This window comes from Antechinus flavipes, chromosome 4 (assembly GCF_016432865.1).
Source record: "Antechinus flavipes isolate AdamAnt ecotype Samford, QLD, Australia chromosome 4, AdamAnt_v2, whole genome shotgun sequence".
Taxonomy (NCBI): domain Eukaryota; kingdom Metazoa; phylum Chordata; class Mammalia; order Dasyuromorphia; family Dasyuridae; genus Antechinus; species Antechinus flavipes.
Genome location: NC_067401.1, coordinates 356,570,860 through 356,594,487, shown reverse-complemented (window position 1 = coordinate 356,594,487; position 23,628 = coordinate 356,570,860). Strand labels below are relative to the sequence as shown.

At 34.0% G+C, this 23,628-nt stretch overlaps 1 protein-coding gene across 3 annotated transcripts in view; it reads left to right on the top strand.

Annotated features, from left to right (window-relative positions):
* The window catches only part of PDE10A (phosphodiesterase 10A), an 815,835-nt gene that overhangs the window by 622,352 nt on the left and 169,855 nt on the right, over positions 1–23,628 (top strand). The window lies entirely within an intron of this gene.

The following is a 23,628-nucleotide window of genomic DNA, read 5'->3' as shown; positions in this document are numbered from 1 at the left end:
TGTCTTTATTCAAATCAATAAAACAACACAGAGTTTCTAGGGCAATTGCCTGTAGACTAAGGTCTACAGGTTGACTTTGACTCATTAATTACTACTTTGAGTGTTCCAAATCCACCAAGAAACTGGTATACTGTTTCCCCATTTTTCTCACAAGAATGAAATAATATATATTATTTAATGATTTGCTAAAATCTAAGTAAATTAGATCTATTTCGCCTTCTATATCACTAATTTAGTGGCCTAGTTGTCAAAATAGAAAAGTTAATCTCATATGACATATGTTTTCCTGAAGACAGTGCTGGCTTGTTATAATTACTACTTTTAGATAATTTAGATGTTTTATAAATTATTTCTTTTATTATCTCTTCTAGAATGTTCCCACTAATTAGATTTAAGTTCACTGTCCAGTAGTTTGTAGATTTTATTTTCTTCCCTGACATCAAGGACATTAACCCTTTTTCAATCTACAGTAACTCCCAACAGCCAAGATCATATACAAATCCCTGGTAGTGAAGCCAGCAATCCCTTCTGCCAGTTTCTTCAGGACTTGATTCTGCAGTTCACTGAGATAAGGTGATTTGAATTCAACAAGAACAGCTTGATGTTTTGTCCTTTTCATTATAGAAGTAATTCTCCTTGTCAGAGAATATAATATTAGCAAAATTAGCACTGAACAGCACTGCCTTATTCACTTTCTTGTCATCCTCAGTGTCCTAATCCATTCCAAGCAGTGACCTTATCTACTCTTTCATGAGCCTTCTAGTTCTAATATTGCACAAAACAAACAAAAATAAAACAAAAACACACCTCTCTTTCTTTTGTTCTTAGTTTTTTTTTTTTTTTTTTTTTTTTTTTTTGGCAGACTCACCTCGTTTTTGGAGGTGGCATTTCTGATAGTTAAAAAATAGTTCTGTACCCTGTATGTATATGTAATATATTCATTCTCTATTGCTTTCCCTTGCTTCCATGTTATATAGATATTAAAAAATAAAATAAAATAAACTGAGCTAATGAGTGAAGTCTTTCTACAGCTACAGCTTCTGTTTTTGCTTCTCATCAGACATGTTCTTCTTTGTGCATTCAGTATGTTATTCTTAACAGGCTTCCAGTATTAGTAGACTCACTTGCCCTGTAGAATGAGTCTATGAGCTCATTCTTTGCTTTCCTCTGAATTCTTTAAAATCTATTCTCCCAAAGTTTAGTGTTTACATAAGACCACGTTCATATTTTTTTTCTCCTTGAACAAAAATTAAGTAGGGAGTGGTCACTTTCCCCAGGGGATTCCAATCATTTCTGCCCTATAGTTAGTTAGTGAGAATGAGATTGAACTTTCCAGTGTCCATTCCTCTCCATTTTGAAGAATGAAATTATCATGCAAGCAATTCAAGAAGTTTTTTAAACTGCTCTGCTTTTGGCAACAGAATGCTAGATTTATCATCAATTTCCTGAAATCCTTATCTTTTTCTTTTCTATTTCTCTGTGACAAATATAATTCAGGATTAAAGAATGAGAGGATCTAAAGGTTCATAAAATAACTAATGTGATTGAGATGAGAGCTAACTTAATGATTGAAATAGGATGGTTAAAATATCAGATTTTTAAAAATTGAAGTTAAATGTTATTCAAATAAATGTATACCCAAATATAACAAGTATGTAGTTTATACATTAAAGACCAAAAGTATGATCACAGAGTAACTTCTGCTTTCTATTTGTAGAGTTTTAAATATTTGTGGTGTCATTATGCTGATTCCACACAGCAAAATCTTTTAATGCAAAATTTCTTAACTTTTTTTTTTTTCTGTCATGGACTTTTTTGGAAGGTTGGTGAAGTCTCTGGACTACTACTTAAAATAAATTTTTATGTAAGCTCACAAAGAAAATAAATTCTATTGAAATAGTTTATCAATATAAACACACACATATATGCATATATATATGTAAATATTTTCTGTGAAATAGTTATCAATATAAATGCGCATATAAACACACATGCATGTATACATATACACACTTACAAACACATGCATAGGTATATTTTAAAGTTTATGGGCACCAGGTTAAGGACTCCTACTAGATTAGTGAACAGTGAGATGGTGCAGTGAATAAAGTGCAGACCTGGAGTTTTCATGAGTTCAGATCTAACCTGAGACATTAGCTAAATGATACTGGACAAATCACTTTTACCTTGTTTGACTCAGTAATGAGTTGGAGAAAGAAATGGCAAACCACTCCATTATCTTTGCTAAGAAAACTCTAAATGGGATCACTAAGCTACAATTAACTTGATGAGATGACAGGATGTAAAACTCTTAGCAGATATCTAAAAGACACCTCCCATAGAAGTATACAGGAATATTTCAGAGATAGTGTGGGTTAAGTTCTAGACTACCATAATAACGTGAATATCACAATAAAGCAGTATATACATATATATACATATATATATAATTTATGTATATATTATACTGTAACAAGCTATTAAATAAATACCTTAATTAAAAATACTTATTGTTTAAAAAAAAAAAAAAAACACTAACCATCATCAGAGACTTCAGCGAATTTTAATGTTTTTACTTGTGGAAGATCTTGTCTCAGTGTTGATGGCTGCTGAAGGACGAGGTGACTGGCAATTTCTTAAAATAGGATAGCAATGAAGTTTGCCACATTGATTGACTCTCCCTTTCATTTCAACATTTAGAGATCATTGTAAAAGTATTAATTACCCTAATTTCAATATTGTTTTCTCTGAGAGAATAGATAGAGAGACCAGGCATAGCTAATCAGATGGAGTAGTCAGAACACATACAGCATTTATTAAGTCTGCTCTTATATAGGTGTGGTTTTCAACACTCCAAGACAATTATAATAGTAACATCAAAGATCAGTGATCACAGATCATCATAACAAAAAAAAAATTTGGAATACTGTGAGAGTTACCAAAATGGGACTCAAAGACATAATATGAGCACAATGCTGTTGGAAAAATGGCCTAGACAGATTTATTTGACAGGGTTGCCACAAAACTCGATTTTTTTTAAACGAACAAAAACCAGCACAATATCTGTGAAGCGCAATAATTCAAACTGTAATAACATGAGGTATGTGTACTAGTACCTTACTGATTCCATATAATCTTCAGACACTAGGGCTGCCTAAAAACATTTTCAGGTAGAAAGAGGCAGTCAGGAATTAATGGTCCCCAAATTAACCTCTCAGGCTCACCTGAGCCTTAACTTCTACTGCAAGTTGTGTGTTCTGATTTTGGGAGTCGGAAGGCTAGAAGAGGAAATATAAGATGAAAAAATAGCGATTTTTTTTTTTAAGTAACTTTTTATTGACAGAACCCTTGCCAGGGAAATTTTTTACTATATTATCCCTTGTACTCACTTCTGTTCCGATTTTTCCCCTCCTTCCCTCCACCCCCTCCCCCAGATGGCAGCAGTCCTATAAATGTTAAATATGTCACAGTATATCCTAGATACAATATATATGTGTAGAACTGAACAGTTCTCTTGTTGCACAGGAAGAATTGGATTCAGAACGTAGAAATAACCCGAGAAGAAAAACAAAAATGCAAGCAGTTTACATTCATTTTCCAGTGTTCTTTCTTTGGGTGTAGCTGCTTCTGTCCATTATTGATCAATTGAAACTGAGTTAGATCTTCTCTTTGTCAAAGAAATCCACTTCCATCAGAATACATCCTCATACTGTATCATTGTTGCGGTATATAATGATCTCCTGGTTCTGCTCATTTCACTTAGCATCAGTTCATGTAAGTCCCTGCAAGCCTCTCTGTATTCATCCTGAATAGCAATTACTTTTTAAAAGATCTTGCCAAATTGACCAGAGACCTTCCGGGTCAACTCTGTTACAGTAAATGAGATTTATAATCTAATTTTATACATATAGATGTTACAATGGATGAAATGCTGGACTTGGAATTAGAAAAATCTCGAGTTCAAATCATGTATGCTACATTTTCTAATTTGTGATGCTTAGTCAAGTCATTTAACTACCCTTAGCTTCGATTTCCAACTTGCAAAACATGTATAATAATAGCATTTAACTCATTAGTTTGTTGTGAGGTTTTATCTTAAAGAGATAAAAGCTAGTTATAAACTTTCTAAAAAGTGTGACCTATGCACGTACATAAGAATTGTGAAAATCATTAATGCTCAAAATATAAGGATCGAGTAACCTATAGAGTTGGTCTATCAGAACCTATTAGTTGAAATATACTGTGAATGAGGAATGAATTGGGCTCAAAAAGGAGTAAAAAAAAAAAACATACAGGATCCTATATTGGTCTTTCATAATCTTCTGCTTTTCTCTAAGACAAAATCCTATTCTTGTAGCCTCAGTTGTAAATAGAATGCAACTACCTTACTGCAGACTATATTAAATACCACAGTCCGAGAAATGAAAATTTCAGATTACTGAAAAGGTAATGGAGAAATATGTGGTGTTTTTCTTCTTTAAAATAAAAATGGTTCTCTCTGGGAGCAAGCAGGTTTCTTGGGGAGGTTTTCTGAAAGCAGTCTTAGTATCAGTTAAAAGTAAATAATCACCCAAAATGCAGCCAACTGGTAAAAATGCAAACGTTTATTTTCTCCTTTTAAAATAGCCCGGTTAGTTGAGGCCTATCTCTCTGCTTGGTTCCAAGAGCTCTTGCAGATTGTCCTTTGCTTCTGCCTCTGCTTTCTTCAGCCTCCAGCCAGCCAAGTGGAAAATGGAATGAATCTGTCTTGCCTCAAAGAGAGGCTTGTGGGCTTCCTCCCAGAGTGCTCCTCTCCGACCCCAGTCAATGTTCCGAAGTAACTCTCTCTCTAACCCAACTAAGAGTCTCTTTATATATGCTCTCCTAAAGGTTGATTCCTCCATCTGGAGGCACGCCTAAGGGAGGTGTGAATTCACAAAGTTACAAAGTTGACTTTGTGAATCTCCCATACTTGTGAACTCCAATAAGTAAAGGTGTAAACACAAGCATTGTACTAATTAGTTCTACTTAGTACCTTGTTTCAGGTTCTGGCCCAAAACATCTCCTTGTAAGATCAGATCAGTGATACTGAACCATGCTAAATTAGATAATTATTGTCTCTATCAACTCCAATGATTTAACAGTTTGTAAAGATTCCAACAGAAATACATTGTTGAAGTCATGAGTAGGCTGTGATGTATCCTCAGAGATGAATTGAAAATAAAATTAGCATAAACTGATGTTATCAAAAGAGATTTGTGACCAAAAAAAAGAAAGTGGGCCTAGTGAGAGTAAGGCATGATAAATGAACAATCTAGAATCTTGCCTTGAAAAATTAATAATAGCACTGGAGGGTGCCTATTTTGTTTGTAGTTATTGACTTCTTTTAAAAAATGTTTTTTTAGAAATATTCTTGTAATAAGTTTTTTCACCATAGGATATATAATAGTAGAATTCCTGAGTGCAGTGGTTTGTACAGTTTAGTGACTTTTTGCCTATGTGCATTTTCAGTCATGACTTAATGTTCTCCATTATCTGTAACCTGAAATTTTCATTTCTCAGAGATTGTGGTATTTTTTCAAACAGCACCAATATGTTGGATAGAAAACACATATTTGTTAAAAGAGAAGGCTTCTACTTGGGAAGGAAAAGGTAGAGATTGGTGGGTGAGCTGGTTATTGAGAGAGACCCCAAAATGAGCATCAGTGAAGCATTTCTTTAAAAACGCATAGAACGATTTTCTAATTACTAAAGGGACACAAAGCAGTTTTGTTACTAGAATGTTAAATATACATATTAGTTAAATGAACTGGGTGTAATGGGTTCAAATGAGATAATATTGTAGAAAGTGCTTAACATATTATCTGGTACATTTATAAATATTTATTTCCCTTCCCTTTCCTTAAGGGATTTGCTGATTCGTCATTGAAAGTCCCACCAGCGGGTCACAAATGTCTTGTCTCAACCTCTATCAATTTTTTAGATGTTCTGGGCTTATTAAAGGTGGAAGTTTCATTGTTCTTAAATGGGGCTGTGTTCCTTTTTCCATGTTGAAATATTTGGATTGTGGTTGATTAAATTCCCGATTTAAAAATATAATTAACAAGTGAGAGAGACAAAGAGCCCACGGGACAGTAGTAGAGGACGGACAGGAAGCAGTTCTGTGTCCCGGATGTGGTGGTCTGACATAGGCGCCATTTCTGGAGCCTAGCTTGAGAGCGGATGGATCCCCCAGCCCTGAGGCTTGCTGGGAACTGTAGTACTGCCGGCAGATTTTTCCTCACACCTGAGACTTCTCAGAGGTGGGGGCCAAGCGTACTCGGGCAGAGTCAGAATAAGCAAAGTAAGGTTAGGCGGGGCCATGACTAAGAGAGGAAAATTGGGACAGGGCCCCAGGGTCCCCATAATCATACGATCAGGCTCCAGCACCCCTTGGTGAGAAGGTTCCAGATAAGGACTGTTTTCCCTCCATTTTTTCCTCCTGCCCCCATCTCTACCCAAACAATAATGGTCATTTGAATTTACTCCAGCCATAAACTTGTAAACGCCATGATGTGGGGGAGGGAAACTGGAATTAGGAGACGTTATTTTTTCGGGGAGGGGGGCAGAGGGGGGGAAGAAAAAAGTGTGGCTGTCTTTGTAAACCTGCTTGAGAACAAAAGGGGAGGGTCTATACTCGGCCCCATTCCCCCCACCTTGACGGATTTAGAATGGGTATAGTGGGTAGGCCAGCTTCAATCTCTACAAAGGCATCCCTCATGTGCCTTTATGTATCTAATCTTTACTCTTTGCTATTTACCATATATATGCAAAGCAACACAGAATATGCAGAGGTGTCATCAGGAACAGGAGAGAGGATATGCAGAGAAAGCACTTTTAACAATGTAAACTAATCCAATAAGTAGAACAGGCCTACACTACACTGGAAATTAATTTATATGAATTTTAAAGGAAAATCCTAATGCAATGTTTATTATTATTATTATTTTCAGAAGAAAATATACTTATTTCAAAATATATTTATATTTATATTGTTTCAAATATAGAGATATTGATAATTAAGATTTTTTAGATTAAAAAAACAAATTAAGATGATTTGTGGCAGAGAGAAAATTTTTTGATGTTTCATATATACATATACATATATATGTGTATATATTATATATATACATAAAAATATCTTTGAACCATTCTGGATAGTGGAAAATCTTTTTCATAAAGTATAGATGAAGAGATTCTCGTTTGTTTTAGAAAGTCACTGAACTCTGAAAATTTTTCAAAAACTTCCTAAAAACTTTTACTTTTTTTACTTAAACGTTTACTCCCTAATTAATTACTGTAGTAAATGATAAGCAGTTGATACTTAGTATAGACCAAAGAATGGAGTATCATTTTTAATAAGTAATATTTATATCACACTTTAAGATTAAGATAACTTAATAATAAAGATAATATTTTGCACATGATTTGATTTTCTGAACAGCTGAAATGGATACTAATCTTTTAAATATTTTTTCCATAAGCAACTAGAGGATGAGAAAAGTTAAATGACTTGTAATTGACTTGTGCATGGCCTTGTAAATATCTGAGGCAGGATTTGTACCCATTTCCGCACCTCACCTTTGGAAGGAAATTTCTTTTTTTTAGGTTGAATCCTCTTCTCTCAGGATCCCACAACACATTGGGAAACTGTCAAAAAAGAAGGTGAATTTAAGAAGTAGTAGTTTATTACATTTTATAGCAATTGTTTAATATTTTATTATAAGTTGAAGATGTCTTTTTTTGTACACTTTCTTTAAAAAGATATATTTGTTGTATATTTGTTGCCCTCCTTTTATCTCCAAAGTTTAATGATAGCTCATAGCTTACATTCATATGATACTTTGTGGTCTCTTGAGTACTTTTCTTCACCATTGCCTTTTGATCTGAATAACACCAATATTACTATTCACATTTCATGTTTCAGGAGGAAATGTTCAGAGACTAATTTGTTAAAAGTCAAGAAGCTAGTAAGGGAAGAAAGTAAGACTTGAATCTAGATACAAAACTCTAGATGTACTGCTCTACCTACACCATTCTGCCTCTCCATGATTAATGGGAATGAATTGACTGCAGATTAGATTAAAAATAAATGAGTATTGAAGACGAAACAACATGTACATCTGGAGGGATATAGAAGTGTAGACTGGTAGAGAGGCTAGAGAATGGGAAAGGGGAGGGACTTTTAGAAGGGTGTATAGATTAAGGTTTAAGAGGGTTGAGAAAGAGGATAAAGGAGGAAAGATTATTAGAGAGATGGATAAATAAAGAATAGGCGGGTAAGAAGAGGAGATAACAGGAATGGGGTAAAAAAGGGAAGCCAAGAGGACAATATAAAAAAAATGACACTTTTACCTAAATTAATTTATACATCCAATGCCATCTCAGTTAAAGAACCAAAAAATTATTTCACTGAATTAGAAAAAAATGACAAAGTGTATTTGTAAGTCAAGAATGTTATAGGAAGTCATTTAAAAAATGACCAAAAAAGGGAATTTAGTGTATCTTTATTTTTATTATATTTTTTAAATCTTTAACTATATCGTAAAGCAGTAATTATCCAAACTATCTGGTACTGCCTAAGAAATAGAAAACAGTATAGACATGCAATTTATATTTGACAAGTGTAATAGCTTAATATTTTATGATAAGAATTCATTATTTGGAAAAAATTGTTGAATTTACAGGAAAGCAAAATGGCAGAAACTGAGCATAGGCCAATATTTTATATCATTTACTAAGAAAAGTTTAAAAAATTACAAGGAAGTTTAAGAATATGGAACATAGTACCTATCAGACTTGTTGATAGGTAAACCATTTATGAATAAACAAGATAGAGAGCAGAGTAAGTATGAAATATGTATTGCATTAAATTTAAAAGGTTTCTGCAAAGAAATTCAGAAGGGAAGCAGAAAATTGGGGGAAAAACAGATAAAGATTATATATCTAAAATTGATAGAGAATTTTATCAGATCTATGTCATTCCTCAACTGATATATAGTCAAAGAAAATGAACAGGCAGTTTTTTGATGAAGGAACCAAATCAATTTCTAGTTCTATAGAAAAATGCTCTAGATCATTATTACAACCTATCCTTTTATATCTATCAGATTGGCTATAATGGTTGAAAGGGAATATGATAAATTTTGGAGATGATATGGAAAAATTGGAACACTTAATTCATTGTTAACAGTTAACAGTGTTAACTGATTCCACCATTTTGGAGAGCACTATGTAATTATACACAAAGAATTACTAAACTTACTTGGTAGTAGCACTACTAGAATTTCCAAAATGATTTCCAAAAATGATTAGGGAAAAAGGAAAAGAATTTACAGGTTCTAAATATTTATAGTAGCATTCTCTGTTGTGACAAAGAACAAAAAATTATGAGAATGGATAAGCAAGTTGTTGGTATATGATTGTGACATAATACTATTGTTCAATAAGAAATTATGAGCTTAATGATCTTATAAAAATGTATAGACTTGGGCAAAAAAATGAAGAGTGAAGTAAGCAGAAGGCAGAGAACTCTGTATATAGTAATGATATTGTTCGATGAATAATTATGAGCAACCAAGTTGATTTGACTAATATAAATACTGAAATCACTTATGTCTAATAGTTTCATTCTTTTCTTTGAAGAAATCTTTGTTTGAAGCCCTGCATACCCTTAGAAGTAGAGGGGAATTAAGTCATAAAATGTTACAAATTCCTTATTTTAAATATGAACCAACTGTTACCCCAAAATGATAAGCTCCTGGCTCAAGGTTACCTAGCTAGTTAGCAAAACCTGAATTAGATGTGTTCAGGGAAGACTAGTACCTTTGGGGTGAGGGCTGCCTAGTCCTTTACATTGCTGCTTTGTACTTTTGATGTGCACCTGATTCACTTAACTCTCACCTGTGGTTCAAGAAGTTGTAGCACGCACAGAAGCTACATACAGGTAAACTGTTTTGGCAGATTGGCTGAATGAGGTTGAAGGACCTCAAAGTCTATGATGTGTTAGAGGGGTGTCTACCAAAGCATGTGAAGACTTCCCCTAGTGGAATGGGTTGATGAGAGCAATTTGTTTCAGCAAGTATAAAGGCAGCTGAAGCAGGTGTTGTGAAGGGCTTGGAGCTTGGTTAGACTTTGAAGGTTACCCATTGCATCTATCACCAGTCTTGCCACTAGGGAGTGATGACTCTGAAAGAAAGAATGAAGCTCATAACTGTGTGCAGCTCTGCCTCACTTAAATCCAGTTTATTCTTGAATCAAAAGATGTCACCATATTATTTTATCTTTTCTGTTTATCTTATAATGTCTGGTGGTGATGGGAGAATGATGCAATAGCAGGTGCAGATACACTGGCAATTCTAGTGACAACCCAGCACACAGGCGGCCCAGGCCATAGGGTTGTCTTCTTATTGGAAGTAATGGAGGGATTTGGTAGCCCTTGGATGTCTGAGCAGCATTTTAAGGATCACATTGCTCATCTCCAGGTATGAAAAAGGGGCTAGAAAAAGTGTCCTAAAAATTGTCTGTTTACTCAACTCTGTCCTAATTACCATGGCAGGTGGGAAATCCCACCTTGTGGTTGAAACACTAAAAAATGTACAAAAGCTTTTGCAAAGTTTATTCCACTCATGCATTATGTACACACTTATAGACAACACAAAATCCACTTGACCTGAAAAATGAACAGCTCTTGCAATTCAACAGATATTACTTCCGAACAGCAGCTCTGAGTGACCCCAGGTTGGCAAGTGAAGGCCAGCTTACTGAAGTCAGATCTGGATACACATTTTTCTCGAGTGGCTGCAATAAAGGGGAGCACCATGAAACTGGGATAGGTTTTCCAATCAAAACTAATCTAGTCAGTAAGCTCATATACCTTCCAAAAAGAGTGAACAACAAGGCTCATGTGATTGCCATTTGTAGGAAACCAACATCAGTGCTTATACTCCCATCATGAATGAACCATGATGAGGTCAGAGAAAAAAAATTTACATTTATGAATACCTAGAAACCCTTAACACCAATGTGTCAAAAGAAAACAAACTTAAAATTATGTGTAACTTTAATGCTAGAGTAGGCTCAAGAGTGTCAGACATAGCAGGAAATCCTTGGTAGAACTGGAATTTGTGGTATAAGTCTTGATACCTATTACTGGGAAAAATACTAGTGTTCTTACCAGTAGAGTTCTGAGTTGCACAGTAGGGCCTATCCAATGAGATACATTTAAGTCCATCACTCTTGAGTGAGCTGCCAAGAGCAGGAATACATCAGGATGACTATGGAAGAGAGAACCAAAGCAGATCATAATCTCCTTGGCAGCTAGCACTAAGATTGGGACCTCTGTACATCTAGTCTGGATAAGATAAGGAGGTTAAGTCTTTCTCCATCCTTCTGCCCCACTTCCAATATTTAGATCACTCAAGTCCCCAGTTTCAGCCTATGCTGCCTCCAGAATAAATTTCTTTGTTTACCTCATCCATTTAGTGGTTGGGACTTTGGGGTCATGTATTAAGTTTAAAGTCCGCACTTTGAAGCCTACCTTGAGAATCTGGTACACACTTGGACTCTCTTCTCTGGCACTAAGGAATAGATTATGCTTTTTAAACTAAAGGCTATTGTAGTGAAGCTATCTAGAGTGATCCTTTTCTAGAGTAAACTTGTAACATCTGTCCTTCCATCTATTACTCAACACAATGAAACAAGTTGGGATATAATAAGAAATGATGAGCGTGAGGATCTTATAAAATTATCTTTATATACAAAGTAGAACAGAAAGTTATGATTGCACATGAAGCTGAATTTCTATTATATAATCACTTTATTTTACTCCAAAATATGACATTCATTACCTAGAGACAGGCAATTGAGTAGTAAGTGAAATAAGGTTGAGTCTGGAGTTAGGAAGACCTGAGTTCTATTATAACCTCAGACACTTAGTATCTGTGGAATTCAGCAAATCTCTTAACTTCTGTCTCCTTAGTTTTCTCAACTGTAAAATGGGAATAATAATAGCACCTACTTAACTGATAATATCTATAAAGCATTTAGTACAGTGCCTTGCATATGATAGGTTCTTGATAACTGTTTATTCCTTCCTCCTTCAGTACATCATAATTTTCAAAAATAACCTGTGTCTTTTTCTTTCGTGCTTTTTTTGTATTCTGCGTATTTAAAAAAGTGCTTTGATGACCTTCTTTTCTCGTTCCCCTCCTCACCTCATTATCTATTGTCAAAAAGAAACAATTCCCTGTCCAGAATTGCATATTTCATTCTGAATCTTGAGTTCATCACCTCTTTTCAATACTTTCATCATTTCAATACTTAGATATATACATACATATATATGAGATTATGCACAGTCTTATTCATTAGAATGAAAAGCCTCCCAACTTCAGGGTTTCTTTTCTCTTTTGCTTTTGTATCCCCCAGTGTTCAGCATGGTAACTAACACTAAGGTAGCACTTAATGAATGCTTGATTGATTAATCGCAAGCTCCCTATACCAATGAAATAAACTGGTTTTAGGAGGCTTATATACACACATATATACACACATACACAAAGACATAGAAGCTGCAAAAGCAAACTAATCCCTACCCCCAATGATTGAAGTAGACAGTTTATACATAGTTTAGAAAATTTCAGGTTTGAATCCTGGTAAATTGTAGACACTCTAGGTAAAATTCATGCATGTATCTTCTTCCATCCCACCATCCACAACCCCATCAAAGTCCCATAACATCTATCTGCAGAATTTTCCCAGTTGTGAGATTATGGTAGTTCAGGATGGTACACTGAAGTAGGCTAGTTAAAATGGAAAAAAAAGGGACACATTTTAGACACTTGTAGGGGGTAGAATCTGTGGAAAGAAAGTGACAATTGAAATTTGACTCCTGAGGTTTTATACTTTGGTGATTGGGATAATGAGTTGCTATCAGCAAAAATGGCACAGTTGGAATAAAGGAAAGGCATTGGGGAAAAGAGAGTAAGTTCAAATTTGGATGTTGTAAATTTGTTTGGCTCATGAGACTTCAGGTAGGAATGTTTAGCAGGGCTTTAGAGATATAGCTCCAGAGATTAGGGAGAGATCAGGGCTAGAGATAAAAAAGTATAAGCCTTCTCTGTAGATATGATTGTTTGATGCCATTAAAGTTGATTAACTCTCCAATAAGACAAGTATAGAGAAAGAATAGGGAAGGAATAAGAAAACAGCTCTGGGGAAAAAAGGTAGAGAAAGCTGAAACAATAAAAATATGGAGAAATAGTGGCTAAATCAGAAGTAGAGACATTATTAAGAAAAATAAGTTTGGAAAGGAAATTTTGTTTTTGTTTTCTTTAATAGAGGAAGGAATAAAAAAAATTTAATAAATATTTACAAAGTATTGAACTGGAGATATAATTAGAGGGGGGTTACACTCAAATTAGATGTCAAAAATAATACATGTAGGAAAGTTCTGGTAGGGCAAATGGAAAATCTGAAGGCCTGTCTGCTCCACAGGAATAGCCCACTACCCCTGGGAAGGAGAGAAGTAGGTTTTTTGGCTTTGAGATAACATGTACTTGGGTAAAAACATTTACCAGGCATTAGGGAATGTTGGAGAAAAAAAATCATATCTAAAAAAATAGCCTTCTCTTTCTCAAAGAGATCATAAAAAATGAAAAAGGGACCCACATGTGCAAAAATATTTATAGCATCCTTTTTTTTTTTGTATTGGCAAAGAACTGGAAATTGAGTGGATGCCCATCAGTTAGAGAATAGCTGAATAAGTTATGGTAAATGAATGTAATGAAATATTACTGTTCTATGAGACATGATCAGCAGAATGATTTCAGAGAAGCCTGGAGAAGCTTACATGAACTAATGCTAAGTGAAGTGAATAGAACCGGGAAAAGATTATGCACAGCAACAGCAAGAGTACAGGATGATCAATTAATTCTGTTGGATGTGATTCTTTTCAACAGCAAGATGATTTGTCTTGTGATAAAGGACTGTGGGACTGAGTATGGATCACAACATATAGTATCTTCACTTTTTTGCTGTTTTTTGCTTGCATTTTATTTTATCTTTTTTTCTTTTTTGATCTGATTTTTCTTGTGCAGCATGATAATTGTGGAAATATATATAGAAGAATTGCACATGTTTAACATATATTTGATTCCTTGCTGTCTAGGGGAGACAAGGAGGGGAGGAAAAAAAATTTTGGAACACTTCAATACATATGTTTTGAAAATAAAAAGTTTTTAAAATAGCCTTGAAAATTATCAAGATGAATATGATAACTAAGGGTGGGAACAGATGTAAACAGATAGAAAAAAAAAACAAACAAACAAATAATCATGGAAGCAGATCAATTGGAGAGAAATAAAGAAGACCCAGAAAAGTTCTAACATCACAGAAATCAAGGAAGGTAATGGTTTGCAGAAAGGGTGAAGGCCAAATTATGCAGAGATGTGAAAAAGAATGAGGTCTGAGAAGACGACATTGGTTTTGGTGATTGTAAAGTCTTTGGTAATTTATAAACATTTAACCAGACTATCAAATCAGAAATTGTCTTGGGGGGGAGGGGGAGGTGTCAAGAAGTAAATAAAAGGAGAGCAGAAGGTATTAGTGTAAATTACTCTTTTAAGAAGTCAGTAAAAGCAGTTTAGTGAATAAGGGCTTTAGGAAGAGATTTTGTTTTGCTTTCTTTTAATAAGTAGATGCATTTGTAGGTAGAGGAAGAAATTAATGGGGAGGAAGGGGAGGAAGCAACTAAAGATTTAAGGAAGTGAAAGGATAATTGGTGTAGGGAAGATTCCATGAAAATTCAGAAGGATTAAGATCATTTATACAGGGGAAAGGGTATCCTTGGGATATCCTTGGGAGGACTATCATATGTTTTGAGAAAGAATGATTATTTGGTCATAAGATTTAGAACTGGTCTAGCTCCTTCATTTTAGATGAGAAAATTGAGGCAAAGTTAGATAGCATTGTAATGAACTTGAAATCAGGAGTTTGAATTCTGTTAGACTTAATTTCTCTAAACCTTTTTCCTTATTTGTAAAAGGAGGGATTTGCACTCCATGGATTGTAAAAGTGCTTCTAGCTCTAAAGATCCTATAAAGTGATTATCCAAGGTCACACAAGTTAGTGAGTGATAGAATTGGGATTTGATTCAGTATGTCACTGTCACACTGAAGAGCCAATAGAAGATAGAAAGAAACTTTCTAAGAATGAGAAGTAAAATTCCCATAAGATGACTTGAATATTCTCAGTCAAGTCAAAGGGAAGCTCTGCCCTGGGGAATGGAAAATGTTTGAAACATTTCATGGGAGATTGTAAGGGAATATAGATAAGGAGTTCTTCTCTAATTGTATAAATATATTTATACACATTGGATTTAACATGTATTTTAACATGTTTAACATATATTATTAGGAGGTAGGGTGAGTGAGAAGAAAATCTGAAACACAAGCTATGCAAGAGTCAATGTTGTCAAATTATCTGTGCATATGTTTTGAAAACAAAGTTTTATAAAAAATTAATAAAAAGATAAAATTACTAACAAAAAAGGAAAAAAAAAAGATCTTCTCTTGAGCTGTCCCTCTAGTGTGTTGTTATAGCTTATAAATACTCTTTGACATTAATTTTTTTCTATCAAGCTTGTTTTCTCCCATGCATCAAGTAGATATTTATTAAGATTACAGAAGTATGAAGATGAAGGAAAAGAACCTTGCTCTTAGGAAAATAATTGTATTGACAAATGTACAAGTAACTATAAACAAAGTTGAGTATATGTGGCAGAATAGAAGACAAAAGCCATATTTATTTGGGAAGATCAAATCATAAAAGAGGAGCATTGAAGAACAGAGAACAAAACTTTAGTAGGCATATTTTGAGAAGAGGGAATTCTAGAGAGAAGAAACATCTTAAGTTAATTCCAACTTTAAATATCTTATCAAAGAATAGTTTATATTTAATAATTTCTAGTTAATTTCCTTTAATCTAAAAAGGATGGACAGATATCCTAAGAAAAGGTTACAAGCTAATTGTTACTGCTTAAAATATGCCTTGGAGGTGACTAGAATCAAGTATTTTGATTTGTGTTTTACAAATCGGTGAAACTTAAGCATAGAAAAATGCCAAATTGAATTCTGCAGCCTTAATCACTAATACATGGAGATTGTATTTCTTTAGAGTAGTGTTCCTTCAGGTTTCTAATTCTAATGATGTAACTGTGTTTAGAGGTTATAAGAGTATAGAAGCTTACATAGGCGCTTAAAAAGTTAATTTTATTTGTTATTGCTTTGAAAGTTTTATAAATTGGAAACATAATAATTTTATACTTGTGAATGTGATGGGTTTGGTTCAGTTGTTTCAGTCATGCTTGCCCCCTTTTGGGGTTTTCATGACAGAGGTACTAGTGTGTTTGCCATTTCTTCCTTTTTCTCACTTTACAGATGAAAAAGATTAAGTAAACATGATTAAATTGCTTGTCAAGAGTCACACAACTAATGTCTGAGGCTGGATTTGAACTCATGAAGATGAGTCTTCCTGACTGAAAGGCTCAACACTGTAACACAGTGTCACCCCCCTGCCCAAATGTGTGGAAAATTAAGTTAACCTTTGAGAATCTTACACAGTTCTATTTTCCTTAACATATCCTTAACACTTCTCAAACATTATACTTTGCCACATATAGAAAGAAAAATTAGTTTTATGATTTATTTGCTTTGATAGTGGAAAATTGAGATGAAGCCAATCTTGCATGAATGAATTAAAAAGCATTTTTTAAACACTTGCATTGGGCTGTGCCAAGTGCTAGTGTTTCAAATATAATCAAGCAAGACAATGTCCTTGCCCTTAAGTCCAGGTTGGAAAGTGTAATGTTCTGGTTAGTTTTTTGTAGGTCTTTGGACTGGTCTTTCTTTCAGCAGAATTCACCATGAGAATAGCCAGAGATAAAGTCCAAATTCTTTATTATCTCCTTCAAAGTCTTGTCTCCTTGCCTGGGGCTTCGGCTAGCTTTCTGGAGGTCCTCCAGAATGTGTCTTGGTTTCTGTGGAGAAGGCAGGAGGACCACCACAACAGTCTGTTTTGAAGTCTGCTTCAGTCTGAGAACTTGTGGACACTGTTCTTCTGTTGAGTTATAAAACCTGTAATCTCCCCAATTGTAATCCCTTTCTTCCATCTGATTGCTTCTCTGCTGATTGATCACATCAGACTGTTGAACTTCTAAAGACTCTCTGGGTGTAACCTCAGCTGCCATCATGCCCAACCTATTTTTTGTTTGAGGTCTTGGAGGTCATTGAGTCAATTCTCTATATATTTTGGAAATGAGGCCTCTATCAGAACCTTTAACTGTGAAGATGTTTTCTCAGTTTGTTGCTTCCCTTCTAATCTTGTTTGCATTAGTTTTGTTTGTACAAAGGCTTTTTAATTTGATGTAATCAAAATTTTCTATTTTGTGATCAATAATGATCTCTAGTTTTTCTTTGGTCACAAATTCCTTTCTCTTTCATCAAGTCTGAGAGGTAAACTATCCTATGTTCCTCTAATTTATTTATAATCTTGTTCTTTATGCCTAAATCATGGACCCATTTTGATCTTATCTTGGTATATGGTGTTAAGTGTGGGTCATGACTAATTTCTGCCATACTAATTTCCAGTTTTCTCAGCAGTTTTTGTCAAATAACATATTCCATATGAATTTTGTTGTTACTTTTTCTAGGTCATTAAAATAGTTTCTTGGGAGTCTGATTGGTATAGTACTAAATTAATAGATTAGTTTAGGGAGTATTGTCATTTTTATTATATTCGCTCAGCCTATCCAAGAGCACTTAATATTTTTCCAATTATTTAAATCTGACTTTATTTGTGAGGAAAGTGTTTTCCTAGGGATAATTTTCTGTAATCATTTTGCTAATATTTTATTTAAGATTTTAGCATCAATATTCATTAGGGAGATTGGTCTATAATTTTCTTTCTCTGTTTTCAACCTATCTGGTTTAGGTATCAGTACCATGTTTGTGTCATTCATAAAAGGAATTTGGTAGGACTCCTTCAATCTCTATTTTTTCAAATAGTTTATATAGCATTGGAGTTAATTATTCTTTAAATGTTTGGTAGAATTCACATGTAAATCCATCTGGCCCTGGGGATTGTTTCCTTAGGAAGTTGGTTAATAGATTGTTCTATTTCTTTTTTCTAAAATGGGACTGTTTAGTCTATTTACTTCATCCTCTGTTAATCTGGGTAAGCTATATTTTTAAATATATTTTTCCAATTCATTTAAGTTATTGAATTTATTGGCATAAAGTTGGGCAAAGTAACTCCTAATTATTGCTCTAATTTCCTCTTCATTAGTGGTGAGTTCTCCCTTTTCCTTTTTAAGACTAACAATTTGATTTTCCTCTTTCCTTTTTTTAATCAGATTTACTAAGGGTTTGTCTATTTTGTTGGTTTTTTCATAGAACCAACTCTTAGTTTTATTAATTAATTCAATAGTTTTTTTACTTTCAATTTTATTGATCTCTTATTTTTAAAATTTCAAGTTTAGTGTTTGACTGGGGGTTTTTAATGTGTTTCTTTTCTAGCATTTTTAATTGCAAGCCCAATTCATTGAACTTCTTTTTCTCTAGTTTATGCAAGTAGAGATAGGAAATTTCCCATTATTACCACTTTGGCTGCATCCCATACATTTTGGTATGATGTCTCATTATTGTCATTTTCTTGGATGAAGTTATTAATTATGTCTGTGATTTGCTGTTTCACCCAATCATTCTTTAGTATGAGATTATTTAGTTTCCAATTATTTTTTGGTCTATTTTCCCCTGACTTTTTATTGAATGTAATTTTCATTGCATTGTGGTCTGAAAAGGATGTATTTACTATTCCTGCCTTACTTTATTTGATTTTGAGGTTTTTATGTCCTAATATATGGTCAATTTTTGTATAGGTTCTATGAACTGCTGAGAAGAAAGTGTATGCCTTTTTGTCTTTATTTAGTTTTCTCCAAAGATCTATTATATATAACTTTTCTAGTAGTCTAGTTACCTCTTTGACTTCTTTCTTATTTATTTTGTGGTTTGATTTATCAAATTCTGAGAGTGCAAGGTTGAGATCTCCCCACTATTATAGTTTTGCTGTCTATTTCTTCTTGCAATTCTCTTTAATTTCTGTGTAGATGTTGAATAAAATCAGGAAAAGGTTCATTGGGACCTTGTTCTATTTTCATGAAGGCTTCCCCTCTATCTTGTTTTCCTGGGAGGGTGCCCCATTCCTTGATGGCAGCAGCAGCAATTTGCTCATATACTGTCAAAGGGTAATTAATTTGTTCCAAAGCCTCTGAATACTGACTTTTACCTACTAGTTGATCAAAGATGATTTGTATATTAACTCCAGTTTGCATATTTTGTTGATCTTGTAGTCTATATAGTTCATTATATACTCTGAAAGCTACAAGTTTTGTCCATGTTCTAAACATGCCCTTGCTATAGATTTCCAGTCACTAGGGGTTAAAATTTCATAAGGCAAATTCTCTAATAGCATCTTAACATAAGATGATGTAGCCCCATAAATAGTGCAAGCCTTTTTCAAATCTTTAATAATTTCCAGATCAGAAGAAGTGTATCTTCTCCTTTCTTGACCTGAAGAGTCAAACTCTTGAACAACAGGGTATGCTTCTATTAAATCTGATATATCCTGTCCTTTTTTAGCTTTAACTAGTGCCTTTTGTAATCTTATCATAGGGAGTGGACAAAGCTCCTGCATGGATGATGCTGATGGTATCACTGCACCTCCCCCTCATTTTTCTCCCTCTATCCATGAAGGGTTAATTGAGGTGGGTAAGACAGAGTATGGGAAATGCTCTAATGGCTTCTGCTGTGAAGCACCACATTCCTTAATTTCATCAGCACCGTACTTAACTCCTTTCTTGTCTAATTCTTAATGCTTTTCAACTGTTTTTTTTCAATAACCTCTCCCTCCTATTCTTTCTTCTTTTTCCTTATAAAAATACTTAGGTAATTTCTTAAAGCCAATTGTATTGTTATATGTATAAAATGTTTCTTTAGGAATTAAATTAGAACCATTATCATTGTAATATTCAATTAGTTGCTGTCCAACTAGTTTCCACTCATCTGGATCCAGTTCTTCTTCCTTAGAGGACCAAGGAGATGTGTATTTTAATGTTTCAAAGAGTTCAGTGATCTGCTTCCAAGTTACAATCAAACCTTGGGTTTTTTTTTTTTTTTTATTAGTTTAACTATGCATTCTACATACTTTCCTCATGGTGGAGAAGGCTGTTTTCTAAACTTTTGTCTCATTTCAGCTGAAACACTAGTTTAACCCTTAACAAAGTTTCTTTCTTGTCTACTTTTGTACTCATCCTAATTTCTGGGTCACGGAGACTTTTCCACTGAAATCAGGATCGTGTCAGTCTGGACTGCTGAATGTAAATCCTTAGTCCCATGTTTGGGCGCCAAAATGTAAGGTTCTAGTTGGTTTTCTGGAGGTCTTTGGACCAGCCTTTGGACCATAAACCAGGAAGTTGAATTCTGGATCAGAGATAGCAGTTTGAGCACATTTAAGTGCCTGGCTCTTAAAGGTGATTTTAAGGTTAGCTTATGATACATCCAGACTGTGTGATCTACATATTTTTAACCTTTTCCAGGTAATTCTCTAACACACACACACACACACACACACACACACACATTTCCCTTGTTGGTCTTCTCTATTCCAATTCACGTCTAGTCCAAAATATGCTGTTTTTAATAGAATCTTAAGAGCAATGCCTTTTAGAGAAAATTAGAATGCTTTGTATTCAACAATAAGGTTTGTAGAGAAGGTAGTGAATCTTAAATCAGTCACTATAGCTGTTTTAAAAAAAAATTATCACATTATATGTTGATCATCATTCTTTAACTGATACAAAAGATATAGTAGAGGCTTGAGGGTATTTATAGTTTGGTGCCAGTATTTGAGAAAAAAAAATACTAAGCATTCATTCAGTTCCTTATTTTTGTTCCCTAGATAGGATAAATAAATAAATAAAACATGTCTCTAATAAGCATATATATTGTAGGTATAGTAGGATTCCTTCATAGGGAATACTATGATTCATAATTATATTCCACACAGTATGCCATGCAGTAACTTATCCTTTCTTCTACTAACAATCTCCTTGCCTTGGTTGATATTTATAAACTTCCCCTTCAGGTGGTCTGAATCAAAAAAAGGACTCCAATGTTCAATAACAAAAACAAGCATGTTTTCAAGAGCAAAATAGCATTTTTGCTTTCATCATGAAACTTTTCAATGTCTACTAAGTTTGTAATAATGTTTTTTTTAATTTGTTGTATTATTTATTTATTATTGTTAGAGCATTACAAATTAAAAATGGATGACTCAACAACAACAATAATAAAATTTCTAAGCTCTAAAATTTATATTTTTTTGAAGGCCAAAATCTACCTGTGACAATGCTTAATAACTTGCACTAATTCATGTGGCAGGACCAGCCCGGGGTGGGGGGGAGAAAGGGGGGAGGAAGGAGAAGGGGAAAGAAGGGAGAAGTAGGAGGTTAGTGCATGGTAAGTGATAAAGTCACTTCTAACCAGTTCATGACATCACAGCTAGTACATTTTGTGAGTCAGAACCATTTTTTGTTTAAAAAGTGTCTCTTGATATCTTTAAGAGGGGAAAATGCTTCTACCTCGTAGTACAAGAGTACATATTATATACTTTGTAAAGTATGACCTGAAGACTAAACGTATATGGAATTGTTTCAAACAATTTGGAATTCTATGTAGATTGTTCCTGTAGTTCTCAATAAGTCTATATCAGTGACCCTTGTTTAGTTGTTGAAAAAGACTTCATGACTAGAGTGCATACTTTTCCTCTGTCAGTATTTTGTGACATAAGGTAAATGAAGCAATTCAGTAAAAGAGATACTCAGTAAGTTACTATAAAATCAATAAAAGAAACAAATCATAGGAAAGAATTTATTTTTCTGTTTTATGATATGATTTATAAAACACAGAATTTATCTTATTGGCTGTTTCAAAGAAACAGGCATTGCATGGTTCAGGGTGCTGGTGCAAAGTCAGAGTTTTCCAAAGGAAAACTATGGTATTCTCCTTAGTTTGTATGTGACTTTGGGTAAGCTTGTTAACCTTTAGAGGCCTTAGTTTCCTCAACTTTAAAAGGTTGGTATTATTAGCTAACCTTTGAGGCTCTTTCTAGCTTGAAATCTATGATCTTATGATTCTATGGTTTGTTTGGTTTTTTAAAACAAAGTCCTACTAGGGTAATCATCCTAAAATAGGAGTCTTTTTCTTGCTTAATAACCTCTTTGTGCTGTTAATGCCTATAGGAAAAAGCCCAAACTCTTTAGCCCCTTTCTCATTTAAAATCTATTCCATTTTGTCCATCTAAGCTATCCCCATGATGGGATCACTTTATGTAAGGAAAGAAGGTAGAGAGTGCCACCACCTGGGAAAGGGATAAAGAAAACCAGAATAAGGTTGATAATATTATGAGTAATATAGTAGTCATTCATTTTTCTATAGAACGTTCAGTACTTCAGTTCTATAGCAACCCTGGTGGTTAGTCTAGTATTATAAATGAGGAAATTCATTAAATTCATAAAAATTATGATTTGCCATTATGAAAGGACTAGTGATAGAATAACTGAAACTCAGATATAGTGCTTTATACACTATAAACACTATATAACACCATGTTGCTATTCACTGTACAAGGATAATAAATCTTGTAAAGGAAAAAATTTCAGTCTCTTCTTCATACCAGGGTAATGAAGGATATTGCCTTGTACAAGGAATGTGTTAGAAATTAAATTTTTCTACTTGAAGGAGCAGATAAATCCTAAGTTATATCATCATAAAGAGTGAGTTCAGTGAAAGTACAAGCATCCCAAAGAGCTCACTCTCATGGAAAAACCAGATATAATTCATGAATTTTTTGTGCAAGTTGTCAAGTGACAAGTAATTCTGGCACTCTATTCAAAGTGCACTTTACAATATATTGTTTTCAAGGATGTCTTGGTCTTCAAACCCAGATCCTGACAAGCATCTTGTTTTAGGATATTTTTTAAATATTAAATTTAGCTTAGCCAAGTGGTTGCATTGGAATCGCTTCATCATATATAAAAGGTTTCATAGGGTTATCTCAGAAATCTCAAAACTGTATTATTGAGAAGTTCTGTAACAGATGCAGAACCACTTGAATAACGTTATTTATTCCTTTGGAAAAATTAAAATCTCTGAAAAATGGATGCCTTTTTCTTTTCCCCACCCTCTTCTGTGCTGCGAGTACAGGGTAAACCCTGTACTCATCCCTTCCACTTTCATTCATCCTATTTCTTCAACTTTTTCAAGAAAGAGTTGTAATCATGTAAAATGAAAACTGTGCTTATTACATATTGCTCAGATTGCTCAGTTCAGATTTGATACAAAATAACCATATATATAGATAATACATATGTGCATATATAAGATTTATGTGTGTACATGTATGTGTATGCATTCATAGACACACATAACATAATTATTATCAAATTATTATGAGACACCCTATCTTTAGCCTGCTCTGTTTGGCTGAGGCTAC